Genomic DNA, 19,165 nt, shown 5'->3' on the forward strand with positions numbered 1-19,165 from the left:
CAGTACGGACCGAGCGCAGCTCGGTCCGTACAAAAAAGACCGAGGGCCGATATTCTTCCAGTACGGTCCCGAGCAAGCTTGGTTAACAAGAGATTTATTATACGACTGAAGTTTAAAGGGACACAAGTGCGGTATCATTCGGGACCATTCGGGACAGTACCCGGTCCAATACTGAGAAATATTGACCGGCAATAGAACATTTGGATTGGCTGATTTTAGTTATTGGCCCTCTGACTGCCCGAGTCGTGTAATAAAATGTGGCATTGCCGTCTCAAAATCGCAATTAGTTTATAATATTTCCCTAGTTCGTCACACATTGTATATGACTCTCTAAAAGAGGTATTCTATCGTTAAAAACTGAGAGAAATTTATATAAAAACTTGTTAACTGATCAAGTGCCAGAGTGTTTCGAGTCTATCGTTTCTAAGTGAAATTTTCTCTGATCTATACGGTGTCGTTTAACAAAAACTTGAAACCTTACGAGCCTGCAGCAATAGTAATTGTGATTCTAAAGAGGAGATAAAAACACCACAGGAAAGCTTACAGTTGCCAACAAAATCTACTAATGGGTTAGTGGTTACTCAAATCAGTTGCCTCACACGGGTTAAAGATACTTAACTTTGGATCTTTAAAGATCCACAAGAAATCAAGTAGGTGATTAAATACTCGTAAAATATGATGAAATAACTCAGTTATATTCATATATACAAAAAACACTTCTGACAAACAATCTCTGACAAACACTTCTGACAAATAACCTCCTCCCGGTTAGCTCAATTGGTCAGAGCGCCAGAAACTGAGTTGGTGATTAAAAAGGCGATGAAAAAACTAAGCAAGTCCTAAAGATACCATGTACTTATTCACTGAGAGGGAGGACTCTAAGTAATGACGTAAGGACCGAGCGTAGCGAGGTGCGTGCGTTATGAACGAAATTTGAAAAGATTGTTTGAAAAATAGAACGCAACAGACTGGCACGCGCGGAAAAGTACAAAAAAGATTTCGCGGTAAAAACCTTTTCCTTATTCTTCGAACAAGAAACTCACAATTCATTAAAAATATAACTTATTTTCTCTTTTTTTTTCTTCACTGCCGTCAAACTTTTTTTGCAACAACTGCGAACAATATCGCCACACAACTAGACTATGGCCGGACGGCTTCTTCCGAACCGGCTCACATCAACTCGTCCGGCCCGAAAAACGAATGCTTTGAGATTGCGTAAGCGGCGCTGGACAAGATATAAAGTATCTGAAATGCCTCACTTCAGTCTGATATAGTCTTAATTCAAGGAAACGTTTTTCAAAAAGTACTGGAAATTTCTTCACACTCTGCAAGTATTTTTTTTTCGTGCTGTGGTGGTATGGAAACAATGGAACTTGGCATTTTTCAGCTTACGTTTACATTTGCGTTTATGTTGCCTCGGTTCACAATTGTGTGAAGCGAAAGCAAACGCAACTGCGAGCTTAAAAAAACTGAAAAATGTTTCATTACTTGCGTTGAAGATTACACTTGTATTTGCGTTTGCATTGTTCTCATTCCTTGACGCTTGCGTTTGCTTTTACAGTTGCGTTGGGGTAGTTTACACATTTAGATCCTTGCACTTCCATTTGCGCTTGCGTTTGCGTTTGCATTGCGCGTGCGAACCAGGCTTAAGGATACAAAAATACTTCCTCTTTGTTAGCGGGTATTCGATTTCACTCACTTCAGTCCAAAATACTTAGTTCTGGATCTTAGCACATACATTGTTGCAGAATCGTCTTCAAGTAGTAGTTCAGTTTCTGAGAATGTTAAGACCTTTTTAAGGTAGAAAAAAGTCTCCACACTTGTTCATGCTCAGCATGTTCAGCAACCAGGTCGGCTTGAGAATTAGCTTGAAGAAGACGGAGGCCATATGCGTTAATGTCCCTTCCCCAACAAAGATCAGGGTAAGAGGACAGGACATTCCTTACACCAACAAGTTCACATACCTCGGAAGTGTGCTCTGCCAGGATGGAGGTACTAGTGTAGATATACAAAGCAGATTGAACAAAGCAAGATATGCCTTTATAAGCTTAAGATCAGTGTGGAGGTCAGCAAGCTACAGCACAAAGACGAAGCTTAGAATCTATCAGAGCTACGTATTGTCAACTCTCCTTTACAGCTCGGAATGCTGGCGAATGACAGAGCAAGACCTCTCAAGCTAGCATCAGGAAGATTCTGAGAATCTTCTGGCCTCAGAAAATCTCAAACGAACAGCTACTGAGGCGAACCAGGCAGGAGGATATTCGTACACTTGTCACCAGGAGAAGATGGAGGTGGATTGGACACGTGATGCGGAAGCCCAGTAACAATATAGCCAGAATTACAATGTGCTGGACACCTGAAGGCAAACGCAACAGAGGGCGCCCGAAAACAACTTGGTGCAGGACTGTAGAGAAGGGACTAAGGGAGCTCAGTTACAGCTGATGATGATAATGATGACTTCATTTAAACTCGGTTGAAAATGAGGCTTGTTAGGCCTCTAGCAATAAAGATGCTAATATACCGAGGAAAAATATATTAATATAAGTTATAGAGTTTAAAAATAAATATAAGCCTAAATATAAATAATGATATAAAATTACAAATTACGTAGTTTTCTTATCTCATTCCTGAAAGGGCCAAATCCGGTCATTAATCTTAGCTTATCAGGTAATGCATTCCAAGCCTTAGCAGCAATGTAACAAGTCGATTTAAGGCCGTAAGTTGTGTCTTAGCACAAGTTTGTTTTTGCCCCTAAAATTTTTCTTGTTTTCTCTTACTTGAAATAAAAATTGAATATACTGAGGCATATTGTTAGAGAGGGCCTTAAAAATTATTAAAAGCACATCTTGTTTCCGTCTATAACTTAATGAGTAACCAATCTCATAACATAGACTATCATATCCATACGTATGATGCACGATCCTCGTAGTAGAGAGCGCTATTTATGCAATAGCGAAAATCAGACCTGAAAAAAATCAGGCCTGTACGGGATTCGAACCACTGACCTCTGCGATACTAGTGCAGCACTCTACCAATTGAGCTAACAAGCCAACTGGGAGCAGGCCGTTAAGTTGATTCGTAATAAACCGGTGATGATAAATCAGATACGGTCAATAGATGAAGTTCATATATTTTGAACTGTGGTTATAGATACGTATGATGCATGAACTTCATATATTCACCGTATCTGATTTATCATCACGGGTTTATTACGAATCAACCTAACGGCCTGCTCCCAGTTGGCTTGTTAGCTCAATTGGTAGAGCGCTGCACTAGTATCGCAGAGGTCAGTGGTTCGAATCCCGTACAGGCCTGATTTTTTTCAGGTCTGATTTTCGCTATTGCATAAATAGCGTTCTCTACTGCGAGGATCGTGCATCATACGTATCTATAACCGCAGTTCAAAATATATGAACTTCACATATTCACCGTAACTATCATATCCATTGGAAAAGTCATTAAAAACGTATCTAAGGGCCCTCTCATGTAATCTCTCTAATCTGTCACTATCTTCTTTGAGACAGCTATTCCAAATGGAACTATAATAAGTAAAGTTAGGCATGATAAATGCCCTATAGATACGTATCTTTTACGAAAACGAAAGAATGTGTTTGAATCGATTAAGTACATCAATTTGTTTACCTACAAAGTTTCAGTTTTTCAATGGTGCTGGAGCAGCATTGAAAAAATGGCTAAAGATAGGCAGGGTTGGGAAGAATTTCGTTGCTGCCCTATGTGCCCCACAGGCCTGACGGCAGTAAGTGAGTAAGTACTTGTTCATGCCATCGAGTGGGTGCAATTTGCGTTGCTCATTCAAAGCCTCATTGACAATCAGTGCCATTCCCTCAAGTTGGTGCAATTCCTTGTGACAGTGAAGAAACCACTGGCCCGGATCATCAGAAAGGAAATTGATGATAACGTAATCCCTTGCAGGGACTATGGCTGTGTCCTTTCTGATCGTGTGGTTAGAAATTGGAAACGTTTTCTCTATCTTCCATCTTTGTCTGGTGCAACTGCTGTTCTTACACCATTCTTTAGTAGAGTTGATATCATCGCAGAATATATCCCTATTAGGAGTTTGAACAAAACCAGTGCTGTTTTCAAACCCTGGATATCCGACGGCAACAACATGAAACGTATGGCCGTGGAGATGAATTGGATGAGCACTGGGGAAAGCACCAATTGATGAGAACACCATTCGAACAGTTTTGTCATAGGGAACTCATCAACCTTAACGTTGTCACAAAAGACGAAAAGAATCAATGTTATTTCATCATCGATAAAAAAATCGATTTGTTCATGTTCTCGTGCAGATAATAAAGGGATTTGGCGCCGCGTTTACGTGAAACGGCAAACGTCAGCTTGCCCTTTCACGTCTCAGGTAAAATGGCGTGAAGCTTGCTGCTTTACTTCCGCGTGAGCTCACGTGATAACGGATTTGAAGGCGCCCTTGTAAGGCTTACATGGAATAGTTTTGGTGACCTTTTCCATGGCCATTAACTTCTTCTCTGTGAGTGAAAGAGGAAAGAAAATGTTCCGTACACAGCAAACGCGAAACAGGCCTTTATTTGTAAACAGCAAAGTGCGACCGGCAAACGTGAGAACATGGCGGAAAACAAGGTCACGTGGCCACTCTCGGAGTTCATGTTTCACGCTAACGCAGTGCTAAATCTCTCTAGTAAGATTATCATAATTTCAGTTGAATACAAACACAGGTCTTAGAACACCCATATTTTCCAATTTGACGGCGAAAACGTCGCATAGGATTTGTTTTTCAATACATAAATCCACCATTCAGTTTTATTTTCTGATTTATAACAATTTCTCAGTTCCCAAACTTACCTGTTGGTTGGATCGCGTTCTCTTTGGTTCCGATCAACATGGTTAACATTTGTGAAATTCGCAAAGCTCTGTGCGGCGCGCCATGAAGAGTGCCCAAAATTTTTATTCCGTAATTTACTTATTATGTCTAAGTGCTTATACGCCGTAATAGATTTGACTCTAGATCATTTGCCACATAGGAGAAAATGGCTTTCAACCACATGTACCTCACGCATCACAAATTTCAATGCTGGGGGCAAGGTATTTTGACAAATTTGTAACTCAGTGAAAAATATATATAGTGCAATCATTTGACCGTTAACGCATGGTAGAAGGTCGATCTTAGATGCCTAAAATAACAAGCTCGTTAGAATTGAAAATACGGCTTTTGTAGCGTGCGACTTTTGTAGCTAAATTATGATCGTGGGGGAAACTGGGTGCTTTTGAGGTCATCTTGAAAAATATCTCGTAAAGAATGAAAAAATCAGACTGGTTCAAAATAAACGTAATATTTGTTCGTGGGATATTAGTATCGACTTTCACAGAGAAAAAAATCAGGGAAATCGGTGAAGGTCCGAAATTTGCCTTATCCGTTCTTAGGCGGACAGCCTTTTAAGCTCGAACTATGACTTCTCCGTCTAGGATTTGAATTCTGCATCCTTAGAGAAACGATTATTTTTTATGCCCACTCCGGTTTACTCTGTGCAATAATTCGAAACAAAACATAAAAAATCGAAACAAGCTTTCAGTTACGGATTCATGAATTCGTGATAATCAAGGGAGATTAGGAAAATAGCACAATTCTTCTTTGAATGTGTCCCATTTCTCCAGAGGAAAAAATATATTCATTCCCTAAGACACTATTTTTATTGAGGTCATCTGGGAAATTCGAACTGTATTGTGCCCATCGACCTCTCCACAAAAAAAAAAAAAAAAAAGTCAAGCTCGAGTGGCAAGGATTGTTTGAGTCACCCCTGTTGGAGTCTGCAAGATGATAATGGATTTCTGCATTTTATCTTTTTACTCATTTTCTTAATTTCTAACTTCCTGTTCGTATAATGGTGATAGCTGTATTATAAATAATAAAACAGTGCATCCCTTTTGAAGGAGAACCTTTCTCAAGAGAAGAAAATGCATTTCCTTTAAAAGGTAAAGCTTTTCTTTATTATATTCTATTCTTATTAGTCATGAGTGGAGGTCGAGTTGACAGTAGAACAACAAAAACGTTATAATACAGTTACAAACATCGAACAGATGTTCATTAGACTTCTCAAGTCCGAATTGTTTTGCTCTCATCCAACGGAAATATGACTGTGACAGTCATATTTCCAACTAATAGATTCAAATCGTTAGGATATGTTCTGAATATTTATGTTACGACAAAAACGTCGAATTTTTGTATCGGGAAAGTGACATCAACCTCAAGTTTTCAATTCATAGATGGCTGGAACCGATTCTCGTATTAAGTGGGGCTGAGTCAGCGAGATTCTTCCTTGTTTCAAAATTTTCACTTAAATATCTTGCTTAAATTATGCATTTGTAACTTTCTATTTAGTCTGTAACCATTGCTGCAGCACGCAAATATCGCAATACTTTGTAAAGGTGTCTCCTGTATCAAGAGGAGAAAAATTACTTATTTCCTCTTGAAAGGTAAAAAAATTTTATTCATATATGATCATCTGCAAAAGTCCAGCTACCGATGGAAGCTAGCACCAAAATTGTTAACGGGGTTTCAAGTTCACAAATGGTAAATTATATTATTGACAAGGTGTTAAGCAGCCAGGACGGCAAAAATGAAGAACTCTTTGATAAGAAATTGAATTAAATGAAATTTTTGTCAAATCCCTCTCGTCGCCGCCGTCGTGATTGCTTCAGCTTGTATTCTACCAGCTAACCTCTGCCGAGAAGATTTCGTGTAAACTGTCATTTTCAATTTTAAGAGACAAAATAAAAAAATGAAAGTCAAGCTCGAGTTTGAAGAATGTTCGAGTCATTCACTCAAGTTTGAATCTCCGAAGTAATACCGAATTTCTACATTTGATATTTTTTTTCTAATAACGTCCTGTTCAACGTTGAAAAAAAAAAAAAAAAAAAAAAGAATGAATGAAATGGTACATCCCTTTCCGAAGGTGTACCTTTTCACAAGAGAATAAAATATATTTCCTCGGAAAAGGTGAGAAACGACTTTTTTGTTTCTTTGTTTTTTTTTTTTGTTTTTGTTTTTTTTTTGTTGTAGTTTCATTATTCTTATAAGTCGTGAGGGAAATTCGAATTCGCCGTGGCAGACCAAATTAAAGTAATTTACGTTGGGTAAGTTTCACACAAAGCTGGTTCTAAATTTAACACTTACCTGCCGTTTTCACCCATTCGCAATTATAATAATGATAATAAAAGGCCAAGTTCTGTTACCTCAAGTTTACCATCAAGCAACGGCTCAAACTGTCCCCTGGGGTGGGATGGATGGGTACAAAGGGATTAGGTGTCAATTGGGACGAAAGTTCTGTTCCTTTCTCCTGCCATTCCCGTGGCGAATGAATTAAAAGAAAAAAAAAAAAAAAGCTACAATATACAAGCCACAGGAAAAGAATTTAGGTGCATTTGTTGCTGGGGAGATTTTTTTCTCCCGTTGGTTCCTCCTTTGTTTTTTTAATTACTCGCTTACTATTTAACCATAGGTGATGTTGGTTAACCGATGAGTAATGGTAATGCGATTGAGTAAAGTCCAACTCGGTCTGTAACTATGCGAGTGATAACAAAATCGGACAACCGCACAACAGAGAACACCCCAAATATTTGGAAGTAAATTACCTCTTGAAAGGTAAGAATAGTTCTGTTAACGGTTTTATGGAGGGTGAATTTAAATTGAGATGTTCAGGTCATAGTGTGCTTTAGGCAAGAAAACAATCAAACAAGCGAAAGTAGAAAAACACATATATCTTATTAGACGTTTTGTTGTGTAGTATCGCTTAGTATTCTAACGAGTTGTGCCGTATTTTGACGAGCCCATAGGGCGAGTCAAAATACAAATAACGAGTAAAAATACTCAGTGATACTACACAACAAAACGTCTAATAAGTTATTTATTATCCAACACGCCAAACTGTTATTTCAGTGCGGGAGAATTTCGCGGATATTTATTTACGGGGAGTGCGTGACAGAAGTATGCGAAGCGGAACGGAATTGGCGCGTTGTCGTGTTGCTGTTTCCATTTTCTTCATTAAATGAAGCTGTTTTTCTTCGTTCGATTCATCTAATAAACTTTCATCTATATTTGCCAACCATTCTGACTCTTCGTGGTCGGAAATATGATTCAAATTGTCCGCCATTTTTTTTCGCAACTACAATCCAATTCTTCGTTTGCAGGATACGAGAAAAACTGTTTAACAGGCACTCCACCATAGACGAGTACAAATACCGCGTGATATTTGTACTCGTCTATGGAGTTATTTGTACTCTACGAAGTGTAGTTGACAATAATTCTTTTTATTCCCGGCAAGTGACACACAAATGTCATCAAGACAACTAAAGTAAAATTAGGCAAATCTGCTGAAAATGGGACGACGAAGGTAGCAAGATATATTTTTCACAAGTTTTTTTTCTTTTTTTTTAATGAAACAGTACACCACTGCGTGTTAAGAAATTCGCCTTACTTTCCCAGGATTCAGTAGAATTGCCTTAATATTTTTCAATGTTTCAAACAGGAAAAATGCTGCAGGAAATGGAAAGTTTCATACTCTTCGCCCTCTTTACCTGTCTGGATTCTGTTTCTGTAAATAACCAGTGTGGAGCAAATAGCATGGGAGGTATGACCCTTAGGAATTTGCGTTTTAAGGGTACGTCGAAGTCAGCCCTCTATCCGATTATGCCCTGTGCAATGAGAAATCATCTCCCAGAATTTATCTGCCACATAAACGGAAATATCAAAAATAGAAGAAGAGAGGAATAATTGTTGGTTGCCTTTTGTACCACACCCAATTCAGGATCATAAATTTCAAAGGCTCTTACCACTATAACATTTTTTTAGCATGACTATCCCCTAGACTAAATTATTTATCTTCTACACTGTAATCGTTTGATATCAGCTCTCACCCATCGTGAGTGAAAGAGTATTGGGTACGACTATTTCTCGTAAAGGAAAAATAAGGTCCGAAGAAATAAACTTTGTGAGAAGGTAAATGACTGACTAGAAAAGGCTTTCGTGTTGAAGGCAATTTGACCGAATAACTCAGTTGCCTACAATATAGAAAGGCTTGCCACCTGTTCTGCTTTTGAAAAATGAAGGACACAGCAGATTGCATTTCTCATTGGCGGCTTTATTCCTTCTTCCTCCCTCAGATGATTTTCGAGTGATTGAATTCAAAGAAGGAACAAAAAAACAAGATCTTAAAAAATCACGTTATTAGGACAGACCAAGTGCAAGACAAGGATATCTGCGAGTTGAGATGCTATCTTGAGCCAAACTGCGTGTCTTACAACTACGGTCCTCAGGGAGGTGGGACATTCACATGCGAGCTGAATAACATGACTCACTTACAAGTCTTCGATTCCTTCGAAGACAAAAGCGGATTTTTATACACAGAGATTTTTGTAAGTACCTGACATCATTCAGTTTTACATGGGGGATAAATTTAAGAATAAGAAAACTCTGATAAAGTGTTGTTTATTTATTTATTCTTTCATTCATTCATTCATTCATCCATTCATCATTTTTTTGTATTAATTTATTCTATACATCGGTCCATTTTATTCTCACCTTTTCAGAATCCTTGTTAGAGCGATCCGTGTGCTAATCACGCCGCATGTCAAGCGGGATTTGGTGACCATGGGTACCGCTGCCTATGTCCTGCTGGATATCAAGGAGTTCAGTGCGAAACAGGTGATAAAGAAAATTTCTCACGATAAAATGATGAGCTCGGATAACAGGCAAAATAATTCTGACTTAAAAGATGGGTAGAAGGAAAGAGAGCAAGCAGGCAAATGAGCGAACATGAAAGAAGAAAATTCATATGGCCACTTTTGTAGATCTGGACGAAATATCTCATCAAGGAGGGTTCTTAACCTATGATTGTTTTCTTCTTAAATTTTGTGTAAATGTTTATGAATGCATATCGGGAAGACACAATTGTTTCGTAGAGCACAGATGTATCAATAATTTGGGTTCATATCAGTGCTCATGTAAACTTAGATTAAACGGCGATAGAGAAACTTGCCAAGGTGAGAATTTTAAACAGTGAAAGAGACAGTAACGACGAAAGAAACAAGACACACACATGTAGACCAGCAACAATGGTTTTGACAGTAGGTCTTACATATCGAAAAAAAAGGTTAGTACATGTATTATCTGGTCAGCTGCCAGAGATTGGTAAGAAACTTTGATGAAAAAACTCCGTTATTGATAAGGAGTTAAATGTTTTTCATCAAACACCTAAAGCTTGTTTTGCTCTCTTCCAGATATCGATGAATGCAATGGTGATAACTTGCCCTGTGACGTAAGTACGCACTGTGTAAGCACTTATGGCTCTTTCACATGTACGTGCAAAGAGGGATACACTGGAAATGGGCTCATTTGTACAGGTTTGATTGATGAAGAGCTGGCTTCGCTTTCCTTAGATTATTCCTTTTCCCAACTACCCGAGCATGGGGCCACTAACGATAGCTTCCCTGCGAACTCGATTTTTTTCCATACATTTTAATTTATTTTCAAGAAATGTCCATGTCTTCATGATTATTATTTCTTCTGAATTGGCTTGGGTTTGATTCTTCTCCTGACCCCGTGATGATTCAAAACTTTGTCCTGTCAGGTGAGTTTTCCAAGCTTTCATGGTAAGGGCAATGGAGTCCCATTTCGTTGCCCTGATGTAATAATGACTGTTCCGCTGAGAAACTATTGCCTTCCAGACTCAGAGAGATGATCCTGAGCCTGCGTTTGAAAAGGCTGAAGTTTCGAAAGGGTGAAATACGTTTCGACCGGATGAACATTGGAAAAAGAGAAAAGACAATCATGATATAGAAGCGAGGGTAAAAAACGTGCGTGAACAAAATGTGGGTAATTGATGAGCTTAATCAATCTTAGGTGTTGACGAATGTACATTGCAGAAACACGATTCTTCCTATCTTCTTCGTTATCTGGAATATCACATATTATTGACGGAGGCGCCTTTGTTCCTGATCCTAGCGCACAGTTCAACAAATATTTCACAACACCTTCAATTGACGTGTGTCTCCTACAACTTTCTGTGGATGACTTCATGAACCACTCAAGTGTCTTAGCCATCAAGAATAGTGCGCCAAAGCTAGACTTTTCATTCGAGCCAGTCAGTGTATCTCGCTGCATCACTTGCTAATTTGAACATTAGGAAATTTGCTGGCCCAGATGGATTATCACCCAAATTGCTTAAGCTTTCAGCTCCTGTTATTGCTGGGCCTCTTACAAAGCTATCTAATCGCTGCATCATCTTCAGTGTGTGGCCTAGCCAATGGAAACTCTCTAATATGACACCTGTCTATAAGAAAGAGGATGAAACATCAAAGTCCAATTATCGCCCCATCAGTGTCCTTTCAACAATCCCTAAGGTCTTCGAAAAACTTAAGTTTGATCAGCTGTATCGTCATTTCTCACCTCTGTTTTCGGACAATACGTCTGGTTTTCTTCGCGGTCATTCCTGTTGTATTGCCTTACTCAAACTAACGGAAGACTGGCGTCTAGCCCTGGACTCGGAAAAGGATGTAGGGTTGATTGTAATTAATTTATCCAAAGCATTTGACTCAATAATCTTTTACTTGCTAAGTTACGAGCGTATGGCTGTCAAGAGTCTGCCATTAGGCTCATTCAGTCGTATTTCACTGACCGTTTCCAAAGAGTGAAATGCAATGGGAGTTCTTCTGATTGGCTACCAGTTCGGTGTGGAGTTCCTCAAGGCAGCTTGCTAGGTCCCCTTTTTTTCATTATTTTTGTTAATGATGTTAATCATAAAGTCGGCACCTCCTCACTCCGTCTATACGCAGACGATACAACACAGTACGCAGCCCACACGTCTCCTGTAGTGCTTGAATCTACCCTAAATCATGATGTTATAAAACTAACACAATTGTTCTCCGCTAACCATCTTCAAGTCAACGCAGCTAAGACGCAAGCAATGACTCTGGGAAAATCTCAGTTCACATACCGCTTTTCAGTGGAGGATCAGATAATTGTCATTGAGTCTACTATAAAAATTCTTGGCGTAAACTTGGACAAGGATCTGAATTATAAGCCTCATGTGGATTTTATGCTAAAATAAAAGCTTACCCTAAAATAAACGTCTTACCTAAAATAAAGCGATTGGTTCCTTCAAATGTGATGATCACTTTATACAAAGCCTACGTGCTACCGAACTTTGAATACTGTTCTCCATTACTGCTAGGGATTTCGCGAACATTGAACAACAAACTTGAACGTGCCAATCATTATGCATTAAGATCTATTTTAAATTTAGGGAACTCAGTCACTTACGACGCTTGTCTATCTATCGCCTCAATGACCTCACTTGAGCAAAGACGTATCGAACATTCACTCCCTGTCTTTTTCCAAAGTTTTAGGACGCACGGCCCTAACTAGATCTAATCTTTTTAAGCCTAGGGTTACCAACTACAACCTACGAGGTAGTGGATTAAACGTCTCCCAACCATCTTATAATAATAGTTTTATGCATAATTCTTTTTCTTACTTTATTGCCCATGTGTGGAATAAATAGCCATTGTCTACCAAATCAGCTCCTATGGTCCAGCATTTCAAATCATTAATAAAAAATGTAGAGTATAAAGCATGTCAATGTCAGAGTTGTAACTTGTAGCTTTTTTTTCTTTTTTTTTTAACTTTTATATCAATTTTTATTGTATATAGTTTAATGAACTTTTATATCTCATATCGATATTTATCTATTATTTAATTTGTATTTCCTTTAGTCGAGCGTTTTATACATGAGCCCTTGGCTCGGGAGATTGGGTGACTACTCCCACGTTATCGACGATAAATAAAGTTCATTCATTCATTCATCAGTAAGCCTGGTAGGTTTAGTAATGATTGGTAAGATGTTGTTGGCATAGAGCATATCTAAGAACTCTTCAGTTTGGACGTGTTCATTAAATTTCAGGAAATTTATATTCATATCTCCAAAGATGTAAATTTCATGCCTATTGGAATTAATTGACTTGATTATATCATTTAGTTGGTTGCGAAACTGTTCTAGATCACAAGTAGGATGCTTGTAGATACAGCCTATTATAATATTCTTTTTACCTTTGCCAGTATCAATTTCTGCCCAGCATGATTCAACTAGTTTTATATCAAATTTAATATCAGGCCTAGGTACTCCTTTAAGATTATTAGCGATATACAGAGCGGCTCCACCCGCCTTTGTTGGAGAGTGTGTGAAATAAATTATAGCCGTTGATATTTACATTACTCACAGAATTCTCACCCAATTCGGTTTCTGTAATTCCAAGAATATCCACTTTGGTATCAATGGAGTATAAGTTCTTCCAAAAAATTTAGGTTTTTAGACAGACTTCCGATATTGCAGTGAAGAATTGAAAAATATTTGGCGGCTGTTTTAACTAGCATTTTATCAAAACTACGGACTGAATAATATTCTGAGCAAGAAGTATTTAACATTAAATCTGGGTCGCATTTATCGAATTTATTTGGATTAGCGAGGAGATCGCGGAAGTCAAGATCATCATGGCGCCCATCCGGCCAGCTACCAACCATAGCATAAAATTCTCTGTCAGTTAACCCATAAAATGGTAAAGAACTACTTACGTTTTCTTGGTGATTAGCCATGTCTAGATCCATAATAGTACACATTTATAGAGGTCGTTAAATTGAGCTATAGTTAATCAAGCTGATCGAGGAATTCTTCGAATTCCTCACGTGTCACAAAACATTTCGTAATCGAGCTCTCCGTTTTCTTCAGCATTATTTTACCGTTAGCCGTCCAGATAAACTTGTAGTTACGGTCACCCTTGAATTGTAAAATTCTTCCCAGTAGTCGCTTTCTGTACGGCGTCAGGCTTTCATTGACATGAATTAGTGCTTTATGACTTACAGCCACAGATTCCGGCTCGCAGACCACCGACGGAAGGTCTTTAGTCCATTTAGATTTTAATCTTTTCCTGTTGCTGTAGATTTCGTCTCTTTTCTCTCTTCAAGTGAATTTTACGATCAGTCGATCTTTCACTTTCTTCGTTGGCGGCAAACGGTGAGCGATCGATATATCGTTTGGGCTGAGGTTCACTCCCATAATCTCAGACATTCTTTTACCAGCAACGCTGGGTTATCATTTGGTACGATCGGAATACCAGTTATAACGAGGCAATCTCTCCGTGCGTACTGCTCAAGCTCATCCAACTGGATCTCAACATTCAGTTAATCGTTTCCAAGCTTCCCAATGTCTTCTTTTATCACTCTAATATCGCCCTTTAGACTGTCATTGTGTTCTTTTACGTCCTTAATGGTTGATATCACTGTATCGCATTTCTTTGAAATGAAGTCTTGGGACTTTTCAATTTCTTCAAATCGTTTTCGGAGGTCTTGAAGGCCAGCTTTGAGCGAATCGACTTCCTTGAGGATCTCTTCTCGTATGTTGGGAAGAAAATCCTTTGCCCAAGCTCTTTCAAACTTTTTACCGTTAGACTCATGCTATACCTGGTTTCAAGATGTGCACGTCTGATGATGTGCAGTGATGATGTGTCTGATGATGTGTAACAAAATTGCATGAGCCCGTAGGGTGAGTGCAATTTGTGGTCGAAACAAGAGCATCAGTGAAGCAATTAAGCAAACGCTCAATAGACGTCTTCGTTTAGCAAATAAGTAGTGCACCTGGAAATATCGACAGCGAACAGAGTTAAATTCGACTGAGTTAGATTCGACGTTTGAATCACATGCCTTATTTAACTATTTTAGTTGACTAAAATAGGAGTTAAGTTCGGCACATATGAAATTCAACGTTTGAACTTGGCTTAAAGTAGTGCGCTAGGGAATATTGACAGAGAACAGAGTTAATTGCGACAGAGTTAAATTTGACGTTTGAATCAAATGCCGTATTTAACTATTTCAGTCCACTAAGATAGGAGTTAAGCTCGGCACATGTGAAATTCGACGTTTGAACTGGGCCTTAAAGTTAAGATCTGTTGACCTCTGTTTTGGACGAAAATTTCGCGCCTGCGTCGGTATCTTTTACTTATTAGGAGAACCGTTTTTATATATCTACAGGGTATAAAATACATCATAGTAGGATCAAATGATTCAAAAACACGAATGTGAAATGTGATTGGCTATGGCCAGACGTATTTCAGTCATATTTGAAATACTGACATGCTGAAATCTACAGTTTTTCGTCAAGAGCTCATTCAAGAGGAGCTGTGGTAAATTCAAAATGTTCCTATTCTTTAATTAACCATGGTATTGTTGTATCTTAGGAAACTCAAGGACGAAATTATAACCAAACCCGCAATGAACATGAACATTCCAAGATCCTTTTATTCCTGTTCTATCTCTGCGCAGGCGCATCCATGTACACGTAACACAACCGTGACGTAACTTAATACAATGTAACACAAGTATAACAAAACAAGGTCACGATATAACAGTATGACTTCTCCAGTTTGTAAAAACCCTATCAGCGACTTAATCGCCGAATGAATGCCTTTGTTTAGTATGTTTTGTTTAAGGCGGAAATGGTTCATCAACCAAGTCACTCGAGAATAGTTCGTTCTAAGAAGGACAACAAACTAAAATGAAAGTGCATGATCCCAGTAGGATGCGACTTTAGGTTAACACCAAGTCAGGTATCTAGCTCTTCAACTTCCAAATTGTTGACCTGCCTCTATTCCACGCACTCCCACTCCACATCCGTCCAAAGTAGAAGATAAAGTGGGAGATATGAGTCGATATGCCCCTATTACTGACCGAATATTCCCTGAGGCACAACTAATAGTTACAGCTTCCTGCCACCAATTTAATATTTCAAAGCTAACTCTCTTATTTCAATTCATTCTTTCTATTTAGACAGGCTGAACGAGTTACGAGACAAGGCAGGGAACCTTCACGAGACTGGGGAAGACCGGTATGTGGATTTGGAAGGCACAATACCAGAAATGAGGAAACTCTCAACTGAGAATACGGAAACTCTCTACTGTGAATACGGAAATCCAACGTGTGAATGCCATGTAAAATAAAAGTGTATGTATTTTCAACCTTGAGATTGACGAAATTCGAACCTTCACCAGCTACCAAAAGTTATCAGTGGATGAACCTACAGGAATAGCGATGCGAGGATCCCAAGGAGTGATTTATTATTTTGAAGACGATGGGTCACTTACACCGCTCCAGGATGACAGAACATGTTCAACACAGGACAGCACCGATTGCACTCATCCCCAGTTTGTAGATGGCAAAACGTACCGCATAGCAATAGCCGTTAACGGACAAATTCCTGGACCTAACTTAATAGTTCATGAAGGTCAAAGGGTCATTATTCATATTCATAACAATCTCACCACTGAAGGTATTTCAATTCACTGGCATGGGATGCATCAGAAAGGAACACCTTGGATGGATGGCGTAGGGCAAGTGACTCAATGTCAGATAGGACCCTCATCGACCTTTACATACAATAACACCGCTCGGCCTTCTGCAACGTTTTGGTACCACTCTCACAGTGGCGCTCAAAGAACAGATGGTTTTTATGGTGCACTTATAGTCAAAGAAAATAAAACAAGGTTGGAGGAAATCCAAACTGAACTAGAAATTAGTTTTAAAGACTAACCACATCAACACACCTTAACGCTTCTAGACTGGCAACATGAGGCATCCCTGGACCTGTTCACACAGACCCAAGCAGCCTTGAGATTTTATCCAGACAAGCCCCATGACGAAGTACCTACTCGAGCAGATCAAAGGTATAATGGTACACGTAGTTTTGACAATGGAGGGGCTGGGCCTATGCAGTACTTTTCTGGAATCATAAATGGCAAAGGCAGACATGATGACGTTAAATACAATAAAACAAGACTGAGTATATTCTCTGTTAGCTTCGGAGAGACATCGCTTTCGGCTTATTGGAGCCCAAGGGCTTTATTCTTACAGTTGCTCCATTGATGACCATAAACTGACTGTGGTCAACACTGACGGCTACTGGATTAAACCCGTAAAAGATATTAATTACATCATGATACATCCCGGAGAGAGATATGACTTTTTACTCAGTGCAAATGACGAACTAAATCTTACAGACTACTGGATGCGTGCAGAGACTATGGAAATTAATCAAACTAGGAGTGGGCCACCCTACGAGTCATTAGGACATGTGGCAGAAGTTATTTTGCACTACGAACAGCACGACGGTTTGGATCCGGATGACAATGAACCATCGAGTGAATATGAAAAAATAAAAAACAGGTACCCCGGGTAAACTCATCGCCTTGACTAGATCGTCGATACTGTCCATCTTAACTTCCCTGTTTTCTTGTTATACTCGATAACAACAGAAATGTCGGTTACCTTAGTACGTGTGAAAGGTTGGTGTTAGAAGACTATGGCGAGGACCCGTTGAGAGAGATTTGACTAGGGTCCAGGTCGACCGCGTATTAACGGTCTCTCAGCTGCACAAGATGCTCCTTCCACGCATTTGAAGAATTCATAACGGCCGCTAATTTGAAATTCTCCCTGGATTGGTTGCTCGACAAACCATTTTTTGTGGGATTTTTTCGGTGAATTTAAAGAAAACTATTTGGCTTTCGTCCTGCCAAGTTTTGACTTGAGCGAAAGTATTTAAATGTTGTTTTCGATCGATTTTGGCGAGCATGTGTCAAAAGAAGCTTCCGACCTTCCCGTATTTTATACGGTAATTTAGGGTGTCAAGCGAAATCTCATCAAAACGGCCTCAAATCATGAGGAGAACAACACAGACTACTTTCTATAAAGGTAAGACTTTATTTCTTTGATTATTTCACACATTTTTACATTTATGGAGCTTAAAAGCAAGTCCAACTAAACCACTATACAAACTCATTAATTATTCACTGTGAAAGAGCCAGTGACAGAGCTTGGGTCACCTGTGTTGTTACAAAAAACCACGGACGGCAGTGAAGAAAAAAGAGAAAATAAGTCATCGTGTTTAATGAATTGTGAGTTTCTTCTTGTGACTCGAAAAAAGAACGAAATTTTTTTTACCGCAGAATCTTTTTTGTACTTTTCCCGCGCATGCCAGTCTGTTGCGTTCTATTTTTAAAACAAACTTCTCAAATTTCGTTCATAACGCACGCACCTCGCTACGCTCGGTCCGTACGTCATTACTTAGAGTCCCCCCTCTCAATCAATATGTATATGGTATCTTTAGGCTTTGCTTAATTGTTTCATCGCCTTTTAAATCACCAACTCAGTTTTTGGTGCATTTTGAGATTCAAAACTAAGCATTTTAGGTAAGCGTGAAACTAGTGTGGGACTAGTATTAAACTAGACTAGCTAGTGTGTGACATTATTTGTCAGAAGTGTGTTTTGTATATATGAAGCTAGCTGAGTTATTTCATCGTATTCTATGAGTATTTAATCACCTACTTGATTTCTTGTGGATCTTTAAAGATTCAAAGTTAAGTATCTTTAACCAGTGTGAGGCAACTGATTTGAGTAACCAGTAACCCATTAGTAGATTTTGTTGGCAACTGTAAGCTTTCCTGTGGTGTTCTATCTCCTCTTTAGAATCACAATTACTATTATAGCAGGCTCATAAGCTTTTAAGCATTTGTTCATCAACACCGTATACACCGAATGCAAATATGGCATCCAATCTGAATTGAATTGAATTGAATTTGAATTGCGTCCAATTTGAATTCTGGACTTACTAGCCTCGTCTTCACGTGGAAATACAAAAGGATTATCGCATGTGTGAGAGGCTAGTCAGTCCAGAACAATGGCAATTCAAATTGGACGCCATATTTGCATTCGGTGTATAGATCGAAGAAAATTTCACTTAGAAGCGATAGACTCAGAGACACTCTGGCACTTCATCGGTTAACAAGTTTTTATATCAATTTCTCTAAGTTTTTAACAATAGAATAACTTTTATAGAGAGTCATATGGTCATATGCAGTGTGTGACGAACTAGGGAAATATTTAATTATTATTGAATTAATAAATTTTGTTTGATTGATTGGTTTGACTTAATCATTTTTGCATATTTGGGGCGATGTAAGAAACAGAAGCTCAGACTTAGCCCCACCCCTCCCCACCTTTCCTTTATCACTGTTGGGAAGTCAAGTGGAATATGTAATTGACAAGGTTGAAAGCTACTACTATAAATTTGTT

At 38.8% G+C, this 19,165-nt stretch overlaps 2 pseudogenes; both read left to right on the plus strand.

Moving 5' to 3' along the window:
* Positions 1 to 1,835: 1,835 nt before the first annotated feature.
* Positions 1,836 to 19,165, plus strand: part of LOC148730400 (uncharacterized) — a 28,133-nt pseudogene continuing 10,803 nt past the window's right edge.
* On the plus strand, positions 15,260 to 17,273 carry LOC148730401 (multicopper oxidase 3-like; annotated as a pseudogene).

Source organism: Stylophora pistillata, chromosome 5 (genome assembly GCF_964205215.1).
Source record: "Stylophora pistillata chromosome 5, jaStyPist1.2, whole genome shotgun sequence".
Taxonomy (NCBI): Eukaryota; Metazoa; Cnidaria; class Anthozoa; order Scleractinia; family Pocilloporidae; genus Stylophora; species Stylophora pistillata.